At 33.6% G+C, this 16,475-nt stretch overlaps 1 pseudogene; it reads right to left on the reverse strand.

The window, feature by feature from the left end:
* Positions 1-1,046: 1,046 nt before the first annotated feature.
* LOC120136701 lies at positions 1,047-12,666 on the reverse strand (annotated as a pseudogene).
* Positions 12,667-16,475: the final 3,809 nt, after the last annotated feature.

The raw sequence follows: 16,475 nt of genomic DNA on the forward strand, positions 1-16,475 counted from the left end.
ATTTTCATTTCATTTTGATCGTTATGTTAATGTGACATTAACTCTAACTCTACTAGTTTTTTTATAATAATGAAAATTAAACCATTATAAATTGATCTCTAAAATTTTAAAGCATTCTACATCAATCTTTAAACTATTATTTTCATTTCATTTTGTTCTTTTGTTTTTTATGGTCATGAAAAATAAATCGATCTAGTTTTGAAGGTGATGAGAATTGAACTTGTGATATTTAAAAATAAAATTATTTATAAATATCCCGAGAATTCTTTTATAATCACGGGTTCAATTCTCATAACTTTAAAGAATATATTAAATTTTTATAAGCAAAAAATATGTTAAATCAGAAAAAATATTTAAAAAGTGAAGTTCAAAAAAGGTAAACCAAAACCAAGGCCCTACAACTTTATTTGAGAAATCAAATATCGAACTCGAATACTAAAAAATAAAATATTGAGTAACATAATCATAATCACTATATGATTGTAGTAATACTAAAATGTGAAACATCATTCATTTTATAGATAATGGTAACACAAGATTTGAAGATATTAACATATCGGCATAAATGCCAGAAAGGTTTTTAGCCATACATCTGGGTTTATTACAGCTAGAATGTTGGAAATGTCGGAATATTTCCCCTCAACATACTTTTAGCGGGTCTAGAGGCATCCTAACAGCAAGCAAGAGTACTTGCCAATGGTTTGAGAGGATGGGATCAGAAAAACTTTTCTTTTTCCGGGGATAAAGATTGTTGTGGATCGAACCCGATAACAGTCAAATATATGGATTAAAGGTTTGTGAATACCAATTCATTCATTTTATAGATAATGGTAACACAAGATTTGAAGATATTAACATATCGGCATAAATGCCAGAAAGGTTTTTAGCCATACATCTGGGTTTATTACAGCTAGAATGTTGGAAATGTCGGAATATTTCCCCTCAACATCCTTTTAGCGGGTCTAGAGGCATCCTAACAGCAAGCGGGTCTAGGCATCCTAACAGCAAGCAAGAGTACTTGCAATGGTTTGAGAGGAGGGATCAGAAAACTTTTCTTTTTCCGGGGATAAAGATTGTTGTGGATCGAACCCGATAACAGTCAAATATATGGATTAAAGGTTTGTGAATACCAATTATAGTACTACTCTCTATCCATCAGAAGAAACTAGAATAGGCAAATTCTTCTTACCGGTCGAATGTGTGTGTGCTTCCTTTTCCCGCTTCCGATTGTCAAGAGATCGAAATTCCAGAGGGTGTCATCATGGCCACCTCTTGTGGCCGCAGAAGGAGTGAAAGATGATGATTTGGATTCAAAGCCAGGCTGAATTCTCTGAGCCGTTGACAGGCGACCACTGCTCAAGAGTAACCTGCTTGAACGGTTCACACTAGGCTCACCAGAGGAGCCAGGTTGGATGCTTGATACGACAGGCCTCTTCGAAGCACTATCATTTCTCGAGGAGGAACGCGTTCTGTCTAAATCAGGTTGCTGGAGGAAAGAAAAGTTCAAAAAGAAATCCATTAAATGCAGTAGTAAATAGCTAACGCATTCAACCTCGATCTCTGAGAAAGAAAGCAAAATTCAACGGAAAATAATAAATAAAATGTAGAAGCAAAGGTTGCTCACCGCATCCTTCGATGATGGCACCTCATCTGAAGATCTGTATCTCGACTGATCACCATGAAACCATGGCCAGAGCTGTTTCGTCTTGCAAATGCCTCAACTGCTCCAGAGAACCTTTCTCGAATCTCTTGCCCAGCTGCAGTAAATTAAGATATGCATGAAAAAAACGTTAAGTTTATTAATTCAAGGAAATCAAAAGTCAGAATATGCACAAGTGAGATGCCTCAAATATGATATAAAATTTACAACCAGTAAAATTGTTGGAATATATGTTGGATCATAAACTTGATCCATTATGGGAGCCTAAACCCAAATTCAAACTAAATTGATGTCATTCCTTACATCATTTAAGTAATGATGTCATTGCTTACATCAATTTAGTTAGGGTGAGAGTTAGGTATTTGTTGAATTTGTAATGGTTTAAATTAGTTTAATTGTGTGGTGTAGGATTGTTCTTGAGTAATATAAATACCCCTCCCCATTTTAGTTTTAAGCATCAAAAAAATTAAGAGCTTCCAAGTGAGTGAAGAAGCAAAGTCTTATAAGAGTGAGTTTAGTTATTGGTTTTGAGTGAGAGTGCTCTTTTAATATTTTTTTGAGTTTCAATAAAAGTTGTTTGTGTGAGTGTTTTATTTCCAACAAAGTGGCATCAGAGCGAGTTGGAAAGATCGAAGGTCTCGACGAGAGGAATCCGACACCATCAGAATTTTCTCAATCTGAGTTCTGACGCACCGTCACGCACCGTCGGAAGACTGCTGCCAGAAAATCGAGTTGACTCACCGAGTTGAGCCGAGTGAGCCGAGTTGGAGCCTCTTGACCAAGTTGTCCAAGTCCCTCCCAAGGTTTTTCGGCGTTCCGGATTCATCCGTGCAATCGGATTTTACAAAATCTCATTATATTGAGAGATATGACAAATGGTATGGCACCATTCTAAGTTCCGACACTCAACAACAACAATTATGACAATTGGAGTATCAAAATAAAGGCACTTCTTAGATCACAAGATGTGTGGGATATCATAGAGAAAGGATATAACGGGATTGTAGATGATATTATTTTTGCTACTCTTACACTATATCAAAAGACAACTTTGAAGGATTCAAGAAACAGAGACAAGAATGCTCTCTACCTCATCTATCAAGCATTAGATGATGATGGTTTTGAAAAGATTTCAAGTGCAAGCTCTAGCAAGGAAGCATGAGAGAAGTTGCAAACCTCTTACAAAGGATCCGAGCAAGTGAAGAAGGTTCGTCTCCAAACATTAAGAGGTGAATTCGAATCCTTACACATGAAAACATCTGAGTCTATTTCAGATTATTTCTGTTGAAACATTTTGATATTTCGATATAACAAATTAAGTTAAATGGATTTTAAGATTTTCCAAATGATTTTCTAAGTATATTCGATATAACTATTCGAATATCAAAACATTACTCCAAATATTTCAAAAATCATTTTTAATCATTACTTAAGTGTAAAATTAAGTTTTAATCATAAACAATTTCAAATAATCTTACAAAGTATTTCGAACCAATTCAAAGCCAAAATTACAGATTGCTAAGAAGAACCGATTCCCCCCATAGGAGGAACCGATTCCCCCTAAATGGTTTTGGCCCCGAGATTTCCAGAATGCTCGGAGGGAACCGATTCCCCCCATAGGAGGAACCGATTCCCCCCTAAACAGTTTTGCTCCGAGAATTCCAGTATGCTCGGAGGGAACCGATCCCTCCCAAGGGGGTACCGATTCCCCCCTTGTACAACGGTCGAAATATTTGAATTTTACACTTAGGAACCGATTCCCTTCAAGGGGGAACCGATTCCCCCACGCTCCAAGCTGTTTTATTAAATGTTTTCACACTAAAACGCTATATATCTTCTCTAATCATCCCCAACGTTCAGAAGTGATCCAAGGTGTATTTAAGCAAGCTTAGAAGCCATTGATCAAAAACAAGAAACATCAAGCAACTAGAATCAAGAGAGAATCAAAGAGAAAGCATCAAACCTCAAGTTTGAGCATTTCAAGCCTATTTTCATTCAATATTCATTTTGCTTTCAAGAACACTTTTTGTGCTCAATTGTATTCATCTTTGAGTGTTCTTTTCTTTGTTCTAGAATTGTGCAAACATCTTACCTTGTGAGGTTTTCTTGTAAGTTTGCAAATTTGTAATCTTTTCTTTGGGAAAAAGAGTGTTCTCAAGAGTTGGGGTATACTCTTGAGGGAATTGTAAGGTTATCTCTTTGGCCTCAAAAGAAAGAACAAATTAGTGAATTTGTTGGAAAATCCTTAGTGTGGATAGCTAAGGTAGTGGACGTAGACTTTATTTGAGAAAGTCGAACCACTTTAAATCGCTGTGCAATTACTTTCAATTTTCTGCAAAAGCTTCCACAAAAATTTTAATTGCCAATTCACCCCCCTCTTGGCCGATTTCGTCAATCGATTAATTCAACAATTTCTCAAGAGTAGTAGCTGTTTCTATCAATCAAAAAGAAATGGTGAAAAGTTAGAAGATGTGAGGATAATAGAGAAGATACTCGGTTCGTTGGATCCCAAATTTGAGCACATCGTCATGACGATTGAAGAAACTAAAGATTTGGAAGAAATGACGATCGAGCAACTCCAAGGATCATTGCAAGCATACGAAAAGAAGCATAAGAAGCATGAGTTTACTGAGCAACTCCTCAAGCTGCAACTCAAAGATATGCATGAAAGCCAACGCAATGATAGAAACCAACGTGGCCAAGGCAGAGGTAGAGGGCATGGACGAGGTGGAAGTCGAGGTCGTGGACGAACTGAAATTACAACAACAACAATTCCAACAACAACTATAAGAAAGGAGAAAGCTCAACACGAGGCCGTGGAAGAATCAATCCAAACTCAAGGCATGACAAATCTCAAGTTCGATGTTATAATTGTCAGAAGTTTGGGCATTATGCTTCAGAATGTAGAGCTCTCAACAACAAAATTGAGGAGAAGGCCAATTACGTGGAGGAAAAGACAGATGGCAAAGAAACTCTTCTTCTAGCACGAAAGGAAACTGATGGTGGCCAAGCAAATTCCTGGTATCTTGACAGTGGTGCAAGCAATCACATGTGTGGAAAGAAAGACATGTTCATGGAGCTAGACGAGTCGGTAAGCGGAAATGTTTCGTTTGGAGATGATTCCACAATAGCAGTGAAAGAGAGAGGTAACATTCTTATCCGTTTGAAAGATGAGAGACATCAATTTATTTCAAATGTCTACTATGTGCCCAATATGAAAGTAACATCTTAAGTTTAGGACAACTGGTAGAGAAAGTTATGATATTCATATGAATAATTATAATCTTTCTATAAAAGAATATAAGAATAACTTCATTGCTAAACTGCCGATGTCAAAGAATAGAATGTTCTTGATCAACATACAAAATGATGTTGCAAAGTGCCTGAAAGCTTGCTACAAAAATGCATCATGGCTTTGGCATCTTCGATTTGGGCATCTCAATTTTGGAGGACTAGAGCTGTTATCTAAGAAGAAGATGGTAAAGGGACTACCTCGCATCAACCATCCTGGCCAGCTTTGTGAAGGGTGTCTAGTCGGGAAACAATTCAGGAAAAGCTTTCCAAAGGAGTCAGAGACAAGAGCCAAGAAGCCACTTGAGCTCATCCATACCGATGTGTGTGGACCAATAAAGCCAAGCTCTCTCGGTAACAGTAACTATTTCCTTCTCTTCATTGATGATTTTTCAAGAAAAACTGAGTATATTTCTTGAAACAGAAGTCAAAGTTTTTGAAGTCTTCAAGAAGTTCAAAGTAGCAGTGGAGAGAGAAAGCGGTAGAAAGATCAAAGCCATTAGATCCGATCGAGGTGGAGAATTTACTTCCAGGGAGTTTCAAGAGTTCTGTGAAGAAAATGGAATTCGTCGACCAATGACAATTCCTAGATCCCCCAGCAAAATGGTGTGGCAGAAAGAAAGAACAGAACAATCTTCGACATGGCACGAAGCATGCTCAAAAGCAAGAAAATACCCAAGGAATTTTGGGCGGAAGCAGTAGCGTGTGCAGTCTACTTGACAAACCGATCTCCAACAAGAAGTGTATGGGGAAAGACACTGCAAGAAGCATGGAGTGGAAGAAAGCCTAGCATTTCCCACTTGAGAACCTTTGGAAGTATAGCACATGTTCACGTACCAGACGAGAGAAGAACGAAGCTTGATGATAAAAGCGAGAGTTTTATCTTCATCGGCTATGATGCTAATTCGAAGGGCTACAAGTTGTACAATCCAAACAATAAGAAGTTTGTGATTAGTCGAGATGTGGTCTTCATCGAAGAAAGAGAATGAGATTTTAACTCTCATATAGATGACTTCAATATCTTTCCTCAGTTTGAAGAAGATGAGCAAACAATGAGGGAACAACTAGATGAATCCCAACAAGAGCTTGCAACTCCACCCACTTCACCAACATCAACCACTCAAGGAGACTCATCACCTTCGTCATCGTCAAGTGGGAGTCAAAGTGAAAAAAGTCGTGCAACGCACAAGAAGCCTTAGAGATCTCTATGAGGTAATTGAGCGACAAGATAATCTTACATTATTTTGTCTGTTTGCCGATTGTGAGCCAGTGAGCTTTCAAGAAGCGGTACAAGAAGAGAAATGGAGAGATGAGATGGATGAAGAAATCAAGACCATCGAGAAGAATGACACATGGGAACTTACCTCACTTCCCAAGGGACATAAGCGATAAGTGTCAAATGGGTGTACAAAACAAAGCAAAACGCCAAAGGAAAGATTGAAAGGCAAAGGCGAGGCTAGTTGCTAAAGGCTATAGTCAAAAGGCTGAAATTGACTATGATGAGGTATTTGCTCCTGTTGCTCGATTGGAGACTATCAAACTAATCATTTCTTTGGCAACTCAAAATAAGTGGAAGATACAACAGATGGATGTAAAGTCTGCCTTCCTAAATGGAGTTCTTGAAGAGGAAGTTTACATTCAGCAACCATCAGGCTATGAAGTCAAAGGGCACGAAGACAAGGTGTTGAAGTTGAAGAAGGCTCTTTACGGGCTAAAACAAGCACCAAGGGCATGGAATAGCCGAATCGACAAGTACTTCCAAGAGAATGACTTCAACAAATGTCCCTACAAGCATGCTCTATATATCAAGATCAAAGATGAAGATATTTTGATCGTGTGCCTCTACGTGGATGATTTGATCTTCACCGAAGCAACCCAAGCATGTTTAATGAATTCAATGATGTGATGATGAAAGAATTCGAGATGACAGGCATACTACCTTGGCATTGAAGTTAAGCAACAAAATGATGGAATTTTCATTTCACAGGAAAGTTATGCAAAGGAGATACTGAAGAAGTTCAAGATGGAGAACTGTAAGCCAATAAGTACACCGGCAGAATAGGGGATCAAGATGACCAAACATGAAGAAGGGGAAAGTGTAGATCCAACATTCTTCAAAAGTTTGATAGGAAGTCTACGCTATCTAACTTGCACGAGACCCGATATTCTTCACGTAGTTGGATTGGTTAGTCGCTACATGGAATCTCCAGCAACCACCCATTTTAAAGCCGCAAAGAGAATTCTTCGCTATCTGAAAGGTACAATCGACTTTGGCTTGTTCTATTCAGTTTCTAATGATTACAAGCTTGTTGGATATAGCGACAGTGATTGGGGTGGAGACATAGATAATCGAAGGAGCACTACTGGATTCGTATTTTTCATGGGAGATGTTGCGTTCACATGGATGTCAAAGAAACAACTGATTGTCACATTGTCCACTTGTGAAGCGGAATATGTTGCTGCTACCTCATGTGTTTGTCATGCAATTTGGCTTAGAAATCTATTGAAGGAGATAGGTTTGATACAAGAAGAGCCTACCAAGGTTTGTGTCGACAACAAATCAGCCATTGCCTTATCAAAAAATCCAGTATTCCATGATCGAAGCAAGCACATCGACATTCGCTACCACTATATAAGGGAGTGTGTTGCAAGAAACGATGTGGAAGTTGAATACGTGAAGTCACAAGATCAAGTTGCCGATAGTTTTACCAAGCCACTGAAAAGTGAAGACTTAATAAGATTAAGGAACTTACTAGGGGTCACAAGATCAAGTTTAAGGGGGGTGTTGGATCATAAACTTGATCCATTATGGGAGCCTAAACCCAAACCCAAACTAAATTGATGTCATTGCTTACATCATTTAAGTAACGATGTCATTGCTTACGTCAATTTAGTTAAGTGAGAGTTAGTATTTATTGAATTTGTAATGGTTTAAATTAGTTTAATTGTGTGGTGTAAGATTGTTCTTGAGTAGTATAAATACCCCTCCCCATTTTAGTTTTAAGCATCAAGAAAAATTAAGAGTTTCTAAGTGAGTGAAGAAGCAAAGTCTTATAAGAGTGAGTTGTAGTTCTTGGTTTTGAGTGAGAGTGCTCTTGTAATATTTCTTTTAGTTTCAATAAAAGTTGTTTGTGTGAGTGTTTTATTTCTAACAATATATTCTCAAAGCGAGTTGTGAAAAGGAACTGACCAGAAGGCTTCACTTTTCTTTCAGCTGATGCTCTGGGGGATTTAAACCTGGTTTTAGACTTGGTTGTTGAGGAGTGACGATAAATATAAGTATCGGAATTCTTAATGAAGAAAAAACAAATCAGTATCTCCATGAAAATCAAGGTCTTCAAATTAAAGCTCACTGACCCGTACTCCTGAGCTAGAGCCAACCTGTGGATCTCAATATAGTCCAATCAAAAACATAGTCGAACTGATAACCTGCATCAATTAGTTATCAAAATCAATTAATTTAGGAGTTCAATCAAACATATTTTATGATAAAAAGACCTCATCCAAATTTGTGATAATGAAATGTACAAATGAGAAGATTGATTAAATTTTCAAATATCAGAAAAGAGATCAATATATGAACAATGGAACTTAAAAAATAGCAAGTTAACCTTCACGAATGAAAAGGTCCCGAAAGAGCCTTTTCAGGTACGAGTAATCTGGTTTGTCTTCAAACCGTAGCGACCGGCAATAATGGAAGTATGATGTGAACTCAGAAGAATACGATTTGCAAAGGACCTGAAGATGGCATATTACATATCAGGCATGCATTCAATTTTCAATTTCTAGAACAAGGGGAATAAGTAGAATTTCCCATATTAACAGCAAGCAAGTAATGGTGCCTCTATAGGAGTAAGCATCTTCTTTTCACTTATCTTGTCATACTTCTGCTTTTTGGTGCCAGCTTTCAGGCCCTGCAATGGTAGGCTGACAGGGAACTAGAACGTTAGTAATGTGAAAACCTGTTTGTGAAGTAAGCAACCAAGTAAATAGTTCAACCAACCCTTCCCCGCAGGAAGTACATAAGCACGTAACCAAGAGATTCCAGATCATCTCTCCTGCTTTGCTCTGCAAGTTCCATGGAGCATAGTTGGATCACATATTAAGCCAAAAAAAGAAAATCAATGGCAAGGGGTGTTGCTGAAAGTAAAAAACAAATGAACATTCGATGCAGTAAGTTCACTCACCAACTCCAAGGTGAGTGTTAACACTTGCATATCGAGCTGCCCCCGTAAGATTCTTGTTTTCCCTACAAGAAAAATGGACAATTTAACGAGTGTCCATGGCTAGTTACAAGAAGAGATCACCGTGGTACAAATAAAATGTTATCGCTAGAGAGTTATCCTTAATGGAAGAGTTGACAATTAATGACAAAAAGTAAAAGCAGACAAGTATCAAGCTTTCCACAGAACAGCTAATTATATAAACCAAATTTTTATAAGCACCTCTTAAGTCTTAGAAATCCCGAAACAGATGCATTAAGTTTGCCGATAATTGACAAACATGACTGATTAAAGTTCTAATAATATTTTTTCATCGTCTACAAGAGAAAGTATCAAAATTCTATGAGTAAAAACATCAAGAACTTTTACCTGTACGGTATGTACTTGTGTGTTCGAAGATCTCTATACTTTTTTGCAAGGCCGTAATCAATTATATATACCTGCAATGAAAAAATGGGAAACGATGGAATTACACGACAGAAACTTGAAGACTGTTGTATTTTGACTCAAAACAATACTAATGATCTGTTTGTTTCCTGTAATTGGTTTTCCGGAAAATGTTTTCTTCATTTTTCAGTGTTTGGTTGACGGAAAACAAATGGTCAATGTAATTCATTTTCATGGTCAATTAAATTTCTTTTGCATTTTCTAAAAAATGACTTACCATCTGGCATTTGGTTTTCCGTAAGTCATTTTACGAACTTTTCACTTCAAAGCATAAACACTTAAAACATTATTATTTTATATATTTAATATTAATATATTATTTTAATATCATTTTAATTAAAAAATTAATTATTAAATTATATTTATTAATATTTTTAATAATATATAAAAATTAATATTATTTATTAATTTCATAAAAAAATATTATTAAATTATTGAATATTTAATATATATACTCTTTAAAATATAATATAATATTCTTATTTTAATATTATAATTTTTAATATTTTAATAATATTATTTTAATAAATAATAAAAATAATTAATAAGATATTATTCTCATTTTAATAAATAATTAATATAATTTATAATAATTTTATTTTAATAAATATAATAATCGTAATATTTTTATTTATAAAATTATAGATATCATATTTTAATAATAATATGAAATTAATAATATTAAATGAATTATTCTAATATTTTAAAATAATATTATTATTTTGTTAATAAATAATATTATCCATTGTATTTGATGTTTATTATAAAAAATTGGTTTAATACAAAAATAAGTGACTAAAGAATGCCTCGAAAAAACGTTTTAGTGCCTAAAGAATTTTTCGTTAAAAATAGGTGCCTAAAGTTTTCTCTGTTATATTTTTAGGTGTATACCGTTAAAAAAACCGTTAAGTGACATGTGTCACGTCTAGACTTTTTTTTAAAATAAAATATTATTTAAAAATATATTTTTTAAAAATCTGGTCACTTAACGGTTTTTTTAAAGGTATGTACCTAAAAGTGTAACGAGAAAACTTTAGGCACCTATTTTTAGCGAAAAATTCTTTAGGCACGGAAAGTTAATTTTGAGTATAGTTTAGGTACTTATTTTTATATTAAGCCTAACATTGTTTTTTAAAAATTTACCAACTAGTGGAAAGTGAATTACACAACATCATCCAAACACTGTAAAATGATTTCCAGGAAATGTAATTCATTTTCTAGAATCTGTTTTCCGTGAAACAAACGGATCCCAGTATCTCAAACTGAATTTCGGTCAAGGGAAAGGTAAATACTGCTAGGGAGATTATATTGCAAAGGAATTAAAATTTGTATGAAAATCTTATCAATATTATCTATAAGTTGTGGGGATTATACAGAAAAACATGCCTGATTTGCTTTGCGCCCTAAACCCATCAAAAAGTTATCAGGCTTTATGTCACGGTGAAGAAAACCACGAGGGTGCAGATGCTCAACTCTATTTATCTAAAGCAACAAGAAAGAGCAATTATTAGTAAGGTAGCCAACTGACCAGATTAAAGTTTGCAAAATAGGTAGCATACTTACTAACTGATCTGCAAGCATTAAAACTGTTTTCAAAGAGAACTTCCGATTGCAGTAGTTGAACAAATCTTCTAAGCTAGGTCCAAGAAGATCAATAACCATGGCATGGTATTCACTCTCAACTCCAAACCATTTTAAATGTGGAATACCCGCTGCACATGTAAAAGAAAGTAAGAAACTACTCATTGTCTATTACAGACCATAGGTCCATAATAAATAGATTGAGAGAAAAACGAAGCTTACTTCCCCACTGAAGAAGCATGTATAGCTTTGACTCATAGTGAAGTTGGGGATGCTTTGTCTTGGCAGGTTCCTAGGAAACAAGAGGAGTACATATCGATAACAGATCCAAAACTTCAAACATCAACAATATTGTGAAATTCAATTGAAGTATCTAATGGCAAACGAAAAAAGAAGAAGTATAACATCATTCTAATAACTACACTACTAGAAAAATTCTTTTAAGAACTACTTAAACAGATCGCCAGACACCAGAAACTGTAAGCTCGAATAATTGATAGACTCACCCCTATATTCCATACAGTGCCCCACAGTCCAACTCTAAGAATAATCAAAGTAAATATTTACCCCTTAGACCGTTTTTATCATTATAAAAGTAAGCATTTATATGAACTCTCCAGCAATGGATTTATAGGTCACTGCATACTGTTATCTTGAGAGCTACCTTGAATTACCAGCTTAACAGTCACTTCCTCTCCAGTTTGTACATTAACGCCTGCAAATCACATGCATCAAAAATCAATAAAGCAGCTGGAAAAACAAATTCAGAAACATTAATCATTATACCTAAATAAAGTTCACCAAACGATCCACTCCCGATCTTTCGACCAAGCTTGAATTTTCCACCGATAATATGTTCCATGATCTAACCGTACTCTAGTTCATCACAATAAAAGTAAGCCTCCCTCCTTATTCCTCTTTTCTAGTATTGAAACTGACTTTCAACACTGGAATTGACTCAAACCGTTTTTCTTCAAACTGACTCTCAGATCCATCAAAATTATTATCTATGAACTCCGAAAATCAATACCCAGATTACTGAATCCTTGTAAGACCCTCCAAAAATTCCCAAAAAAGGGTTATCCCTTCAAGTTACTAAAGGGGCAAACAAAGGTAGAAAACCTGATTGAAAATTCATGAATACCCATTAATCAGTTAACCAGAACAAGCGTTTATGGGTCATTAAGCTGCATTTTCTAGTTCAGAAAAGAGCTCAGGGAGTATTAAAGGGGAACAAAAGGCATATTTTGATGTTACCGGAAAAGGGAGAATACGGGAAAAGAATCTAAAAGAAACAGATTTATCCGCAAGAATTTGGGGTGACTATGGACAAGGATTTAATTTTCTCGGGAAAATCTTCTGAAGGAGAGAAAGTTAAGACTTTGATGATGATATTAGGTGGATTTTTTATATCTTGAGGGGACTCTAACAAAAACTACTCTTTGATTAATGTTGGTGTTTGATTGAGGAAGGGGACATCTTTCACTATTTTTCATGGCCTTGTTTTTGGTGCTCATAAGTCATAGGGAATGATTCTTTATTTTATTGTTACTTCTTGTTCTGGTTGGTGATTTAAGTGTGTTGTTTTTGTTTGTTGTGTTTTTATCAATTTTATAAGCTATAATCCATGTTAAAACAAGTTTTTGTTAAATCTTATTAGTTTTTTTAAAATATAATATTTGATTTAATTAGTTTTAGGATAAATTGCACATTTGGTATCCCAACTTTTACTTTTGTTTTGATTACTCAACTATTTTTTTTCAAAATCATGCCTAACATTACGTTTTGATTTCATTTTAATCACCCTTACTAACTTAATAGGATAGTTGACATAATAATATTTACCTATTTTTTATTTCCACATTACTTAATAGGACGATTGACATGGAATTGTTTCATTTTAAAGTTTGAATTATATTACTACTTATATCTACTCTCAACCATATTAAAGCAATTTTATCAAAGCAATCAGAATATTTATAATATACATGTCACTAACAAGCCAAAATAATATCAAATATAAAATATAAAACAACCTAATAAAATTAAAATGTATAATTCATTATATAAAACTTTTGAAATTCATAAACTCACATTAATAAGTCATTTCCTCATATTTGAAACCTATCAAAACTAATATCTCACATATTCGTAAAAATCATGACAATCAAATGTCATATAACAATAATCGATAAAATATACATTTCCATTCAATCACATTTCTAGTTCCCATAACCAGTACTTCCATCGTTCTTTATTTTCATATTCATAACTCATTTTTAGATTTATATTTAAAGAGAATATAAGGTACGTGAATCATACGAGTGTGCTCAATAAACACTTTAGGTGCCATCATCAATAAACATTAATATGCACTCCAAGTGCCTTATATCATTTGCACCTACGATGCCACATATAATGTACACGAATGTATAATATCAACATCAATATACAAAAAACACTCCACCTCATAGCATACCAATTGTACCTATGACTCTCAACGCAACATATAATGAGCTTTCCTATAAATTTATGTTATTTATAAATTCAACATTTCTAATCAGTCACATTTTCAAACATATTTTATCAAAACCATTGCATTAGGCAGTTCATACCCGAAATCATCCATATTTAAAGTAAAGACATAATATAAAATACTTCGGGAAGTTAATGCCCAAAAATCATTTTTAGAGAATCCATTCAAACATCTTTTCAGAAAATATCATATAAAAACATATCGATAATTCATACTCAAATTAAATCATAAATCATTTCAGAAATATTATGGAAATATTCCATAATTTGCTTCAAATCTTTCTTTTAAAAAATCATTCAAGGTTGACTTATTGCAAGTCTCCCTCAATCAGTATAATGAAATAAATAAATGCACTCACCTTATTTGCCTCACTAGACCCTTTTTTCGACGATAATCTTTTGGTCTCGTACTTTATCCTTGGCTTTTGATTCGCTTTGCTCACGATATTATCACAGTCTAAACAAAATCATACACACAACACATTTATTCAAAACATATGTTAGTATTGTACTAACATAATCCAAATCCAATAATAAAATCCATTATTTATATTCGATACTATTCGATATATTTTCACTTCACTATTCAATAACAACTTCAACATTTTCAACACGACACTTCAATCCTTTATATTTTCATATTCATCACCAAACTACTCAACTTTCATAAACTTTACAATTTAGCCATCATTTATGAATTCTTTTAGATTTCATACTAACTTTTCCAATTAATTCAAAATGATCCTTCACCATTTGATTAAATCCAAACTTAATACCAAAATTTCCAACATTAAAATAATATATTCAATCTAATACAATCACATTTGTAAACTTTTCATTTAACTTCCAAAATTTCCAATCTTTTCTAATAAACCACTAAACTTAACCAAATTTACAATTTGTCCCAAATCATCATTCTAACTTCAAATTCAGCATCCAAACATTAATTTCCAGCATTGTAATACTTCACTTAATCTAATACTTTAACATTTGAAAACTTGCAATTACATCCCCAACTTTCAAGCATAATTTGAATTAGCCACTAATTTTTCCAAATTCTCACAATTTGATTTGAAAAAATATTTTAACTTCAAATTCATCATTTAAACATTAATTTCCAGAAATGAACCCTCACAATTAAACATTTATACTTCAATGTCCCATAATTTCCAAAACTTGTAAAATGGTCCTTTTTTCTACCACAATGTTCCAAATTGATCCAAATCAAATTCCAAAGTATGCAAAATTTATCTAATATCAAATATAAACCACAAGAAATTTTTGAATATTTTCCCCTTAATTAATTCCCCATGGCCGAACCTTCGAGCAAAAATAGGGCATACTTTTCATTAAATTTCAAGCATGAATTTAACCTTTTATGATCAAATTCATGCAATTCCAATCATCCTAACATCAAATTCAATCAAAATTCAACAATTCTCCAATAACCCTAACCATGGTTGAAACTTGTATATGCATTCTAGTCAATTTTGTTCATCAAATAAGCTTGGAAATTGCAACATTAGTAACATAAAAATCAAGCTTTAAATCACCAAAATCCAACTTGTTCTTCACCCACCCAAATCATGAAATTCATCATCCAAGCATGTTTTGCATGAAATATTTATACCAAATGATAGAGAGTTTCAAGTAGATTAATTCTCAACTAATAGGTTAATCCAAAAACTAATTGAATAAGCCTAAAAATGAAATTGAAAAACTTCTCCTTACATCCTATGGTGTCCACGGGTTGAAGATTGAAGAAGATTACTATTTTCTTCTTCTTCTTCTTTTACACAATTAACACTTAAACACATGGCTTTATAACAATTTAAATGAATTAAAATTTCATTTACAACTAGTTTACCATTTTGCCATGAATGAAACTTGATGATTTCAGTCATTCCATTGTAATAACTTCCATTTGATATTCCAAAGTCAAAGATGAACCAAAAAATTTTGACTTTCCACCTTTGCTTAAGCAATTTTTGAAAATTCCGTTTTTGTCATTAAAATTCACAATTTCGGCTTAACATTGAAAGTAGACCTTAATTCCATTGACCATGTTAAATTCCACTATTCTAAATTATGAAAATGATATTTTCAATCTTTTTCTATCACCCTTCAAATTTTCATGAAATTACGGTTCGATTCGATAATCCGAATTCTTATCAAACTTTACTGCTTTATAGCTTTGAATATAAATCCCGAATCAAAATTCTGATACCCACGAAAATGTCAATTTTGTAATAAACTATTCATTTACAAGCCAAAATATATAACTTTTAAAAAATATATTTTTTGTCCATGAACTTTTCCAAAGTTATACTTTGGCTATTAAACTTTCAAAATTTACATTTTGGTGACTAATCAAAATTTGGGGTATTACAATTCTCCCCCTTAAAAAAATTCATCCTCAAATTTTCAACACGTATTTGATTAAATCAATAAGAGTATCACTTTTTAGTCATCCTTTACATTCTTGCCTAACTTTCTCAACCCCATGTTTCCTTCAAAGAACTTCAACAGATAGCATCACTTGATTTCTCAATATTTTAACTTCTTATTTTAATATCCTTATCAATTCTTCATAAATTCTCGTTCCTTTCCAAAATAAAACTAATCAATAAGTTATTAAACCAAATCTTTTAATAACCTCATACGGACTAAAAAGCTCTCAGTATAACTTTATTTGTTCTCTAACTCATAATATCTTTTCCTTCAAAAATACTTTGAAA

This window comes from Hibiscus syriacus, unplaced genomic scaffold, assembly GCF_006381635.1.
Source record: "Hibiscus syriacus cultivar Baekdansim isolate YM2019G1 unplaced genomic scaffold, ASM638163v2 tig00110637_pilon, whole genome shotgun sequence".
Taxonomy (NCBI): domain Eukaryota; kingdom Viridiplantae; phylum Streptophyta; class Magnoliopsida; order Malvales; family Malvaceae; genus Hibiscus; species Hibiscus syriacus.